Genomic DNA, 4,549 nt, shown 5'->3' with positions numbered 1-4,549 from the left:
GAGCTAAATGAACAATGGGTAAGTGTTTTAGTTTTGAAATCATAAGTAACAAGGAAAGATGAGATGTGTATTGATTGATTGTGTTTGTGGCAGCACAGGTAATCTTAGAAGTGAAGAAGTTGTGAATCACATTTGGAAAATTTAATCTTAAATCGAAAGGTAAGCATGCTAAGTGACTATATTATGTTGTATAAACTTTGGTTGGTTAAAGGATGTGAATTGTGTGATAAATGTTTGTAAATATTGTTGACAAAACTATGGGATTTAGTTAAAGATTGTTGGTTGATATGCTGCCATTTATGAGCGTAATTAAATAAATTGGGTTTGAATGGATGATAAGAAGAGAATAGTAAGAAAAATTGCCGTGGTGGCATGTCAAAGGAGGTAACGAGATATCGACAAGTAGAAATTAGCTAAATACATGCTTAAGTCAATAGCGACATAGTGTCCCGCTATTATGAGGTGAGTAGGGGGTGTCCATTTAAAAAATAATCTCATAATTATGTATATATACGTTTATAGATATGAAATGATTTATTTTAAATGTAAGTTTGTGAAAAGCATGAGCTGGTAGATATTCTAGGAGTTTGTGAATGCCCAAGCATTTGAAATGTGTTTTGACTATATATATATATATATAAGTTATATACGTAAAGGATTTTAAAATCGAGAAACAAGCTTTTCAATATAATTTGTGTCAAAAATGTGCCTTATTGATTGTGTGATATGCATTCTTGAATGATTTCATACTCACCATGCTGATTTGATGTCTAACCTTTATGCAGAAAGGTTTTACAATACAAAGTGATACAAAAAGGGTTTTAGTACACTACCATGATCGGTATTTTGAAAATGATTTGAAATGATCTTTTGATAACCCTATTTGATTTTTAAATGGTTTTATTAAATCTAGAGATTCGAGAGTAGGTCGATTGTCACTTTAGTTAAGTGTGACCCTTGCGCACAAGTGAGCTGTAGATAGAGAATCTTTGGGTCATCAATGGGCTGTTAGACATGGCTGGGGCCATGGTCTGTGATTCTTTATGGCTAGGCCACCAGTGATACATGCCGTTGCGATCACTTGATTTCTCCGATGTCAGCCAATATTGTTGAGACTGCCATGGCTGTGGGGATCAGGTGGAGCGGAGCTCCCGGATGTTATTACGTGAAAACGGGTCCATGAGCTTTATTATTCTATTCCTACTCGAGAGTGATATCTTTATGGGTTTTCACGCATGTAGTTTTTCGCATGGTGAGAAATAACTATTTTCCTGCAGCTCCCTTATTTATACGATGACCTTGGATTTTAATTCCTCGTGAATGAGGTGATTTATGGATTTGCTTATAAAATTTGTTAATGATGGATTTCACGGGAGCTCGCGCGACAATACTAATTGCTTTAAGCCAGTATTTAAATGATTTCGATGGTAAAAATCTTACATGAAATGATTTGATATTGATTTAAATGCTTACTTTGCATTGACTTACTGGTTTTACATATAAGGTACAAACCTCGCTTTTGAGTTAATTTGTTTTTATATATTTTTATATTTTTAATATTCAAATCTTCTGCCTTTAGGCTGTTTCCCATCTACGTCCTACTCACGGGGTTGATGATCATTGAGTCTGTGAGACTCACCCCCTTATTTCCTTTTGCAGATAAGTAATTAGCTCAAGTGCATTGCTTAACACATCGAGACTTGCTGTAATGTAGGTAATGGTATCTCTTAGACTTCCACTCCGAGTCGCTCCACTGCTTAGAAGTCGAACTGTGTTGAGTAGTCAGACTCATAATGATTACTAGTTATGGAAATGTATTTCTTAGAAACTTAATGTGGTGTAATGATTGTCACTTATTAAGTTGAATATGTTGTGTAGTTATTAAACCAAATTATTGGTATCTAAATGTCATGATTTAACTATTGTGTTTACTTGGTTTAAATGAGCAATGGCTTTAAAATCATGAGTTGAGTTTAAATTGTCTGAAAGTTTAACTAAGGCTTGTTCAGGATTTGGTGAGTTTACTCGCAAGTCTCGGACGCAGGTAACGATCGAGGGGAGAGGTCATTACAGACTAGTATTAATCATTATCACTTTCTTAAACCCCATAAATAATGATATTTAATACGTAGTAGCTAGATACCAATAATCAGCCTTAATGACTCCAAAATAATTTTAGCATCACAAGTGGTATTCATTGCACAACCTCAAAGTTTAGCAAATACATTCTCGATAGATTGATAATCTTTATAAGTGAAACTATTTTACACAACACGACCTCTATGCAGTAAAGCGACTCGGATTGTAAGTCTAAGAGATGCCCTTACCTATGTTGAAGCACGTTTCGATGTGTTGAGTGATGCACTTGAACAGATTACTTATCTACAAAAGGAAATAAATGGGTGAGTCTCACAGACTTAGTGATCATCAACTTCGTGAGTAGAGTATAGATGGAAAACAAGCTAAAGGTAGAATATTTGAATATTAAAAATGTAAGAATATATGTAAACAATTTAGTTCAAAAGGGAGATTTGTGCCCTATATGTGAAATCAGAAAGTTATTACAAGATAATCATTTAAATTAAATATTGAATCAATTTAAGTAAAGATATTTACCATCAAAATCATTTTGCAACTTATTTAAAGCAAATCGGTATAAGTACAAGATTTTCCTTCCTTGAATTCATTCAACAACTTTACTCAAAGCAATCCATCACAAACACGCATGCTCCCTTAAAATCAAGAGTTATCAAAGCTTATACACAATTTCACAAATCACCTCATACACAAGGAGTTAAATCCAACATCATAGTGTAAATAAAAGAGCTAAGGAAAGTCTTATAATTCTCACCATGCGAAAGAACATGTATTGAAAACCCAAAGAGATATCACTCTCGAGTAGGTAATAGAAATAAAGAACTCGTGGACCTACTTTCACATAATAACCTCCGAGAACTCCACTCCACTGGATCCCCACATCCATGAGAGTCTCAATGATGTTGGCCAACATTGGAGAAATCAGGTGTTTGCAATTGCGTATATCACTTGTGGCTTAGCCACATATATCAACCCGTGGCCTTGCCACGTAAATATCATAGACTGTGGCCCTAGCCACATCTAACAGCCTGTCAGTGACCCAAAGGTTCTCTAGTTAGAGCTCATTTGTGCACAAGGGTTACACTATCCCGATGTGACATTCGACCTACTCTCGAATCTCCCAGTTTGGTAAAATCATTTAAAAATCAATGTGGGTTCTCAAAAGCTTATTTCAAAACCATTTCTGAAATATTCAACATGGTAACATGACAAAATCCTTTATAAGACTTTAAAACATAAACCCTTTGCATGAGGTTAAAATATCAATCTACATGGTGGATATGTGTTTCAATCATGAATACACATCACACAAACTATAAGGCATATTTTGACGTAAATCGTATTGAAAAGCTTGTTTATCGGTTTTAAAATCCTTTGCATATATAGCTTATATATGCTCAAAACAAATTTCAAAAGTCATATCATCCACAAATGCCTAGCCTTTCTACCAGCTCATGCTTTCCACAAATTTGCATTTAAAGTAAATCAACACTTATATTTGTATATATAGTTATGGAAATTTTAAAATGGATACCACTTACTTACCTCATAATAGTGGAACGCTACATTGCTATTGATTTGAGTGCATATATAACTAATTCTACTCGTCGATCACCTGTTACCCTACGGCACGCCAGAACAACCCACTTTCTTTACTTATATGCTTCCTAGCAACCATTCAAATCCAATTCGCTTAATTATACTCATGCATGGCAGCAAATCAACCAATAAATTCTTATCCAAATTTCATAGTTAATCTCATGCTTACTCACAATTATTATAAGCATTCTTCCTAACCCACAATCATTTACTATAAACAATCAAGGAGGAGGCCACAATTTGTCTTACCTTTCCTCAATAATTCAACTTTATCTAAAACCAAGAAATCTCAAGCTCCTTGGTAGCAAAGTCTCACATTCCTTGTTATTCACCAACATGCATGGTTTTCTTGGCACCTATATGGTATTCTTTTGCTGCCACAAACATTTTCACACATTATAATCGGTTCAAAAAGCATGCATTCAACCAAACTAACAATTTCTACCTTCCTTACCTTGAATTCTTTAAGCCAAACCACCAAGCTCTCCTTAAACTTCAACAATGGCGTGTGGGTGGGAGAAAAAACCTCTCGGTTTTTCTCTAGCTTCTTCAAGCCGAACCTTCCTTCCTTTCTCTTTTTCTTTTTTCTTTCTTCTCCTTTCTCTTTTCTTCTTGGTTATGGGTGGACTTGTCAAGGCCACAGCCTTGAAAATGGCTTTCATTTTTTATTTTGTCCACACATGGGCGGATTGCCCAAAGCCACACACTTTTTCCATTATTTTCTTTTTCTTTCTCTTTACTTTTCTTGCATGGGTAGATTGCCCAAAGCTTGATGGCTTTTTGGAATATTTTCTTTTCTTTTATGTGGTAAAATTACAACGCAAAAAGCATTTGCAACCTTTCCACCCGCCAC

The 4,549-nt window shown here is 34.9% G+C and overlaps 1 long non-coding RNA gene across 3 annotated transcripts; it reads right to left on the bottom strand.

Annotated features, from left to right (window-relative positions):
- Positions 1-2,173: 2,173 nt before the first annotated feature.
- On the bottom strand, positions 2,174-4,300 carry LOC110420802 (uncharacterized). 3 transcript variants are annotated; one of them, XR_002445576.2, is made up of 5 exons: positions 4,151-4,300; positions 3,946-4,070; positions 3,643-3,764; positions 2,852-3,125; positions 2,174-2,382 (listed from the first exon to the last, which is right to left on the bottom strand). It is a non-coding gene; the product is annotated as an uncharacterized LOC110420802 (long non-coding RNA). The 3 variants fall into 3 exon arrangements; XR_002445574.2 differs by lacking the exon at positions 3,643-3,764; XR_002445575.2 differs by lacking the exon at positions 3,643-3,764 and having other exon boundaries at positions 2,933-3,125.
- Positions 4,301-4,549: the final 249 nt, after the last annotated feature.

Source organism: Theobroma umbraticum, unplaced genomic scaffold (genome assembly GCF_002168275.2).
Source record: "Theobroma umbraticum cultivar Fairchild unplaced genomic scaffold, ASM216827v3 scaffold_86.0, whole genome shotgun sequence".
Taxonomy (NCBI): Eukaryota; Viridiplantae; Streptophyta; class Magnoliopsida; order Malvales; family Malvaceae; genus Theobroma; species Theobroma umbraticum.
This window is presented reverse-complemented; position numbering and strand designations above follow the sequence as displayed.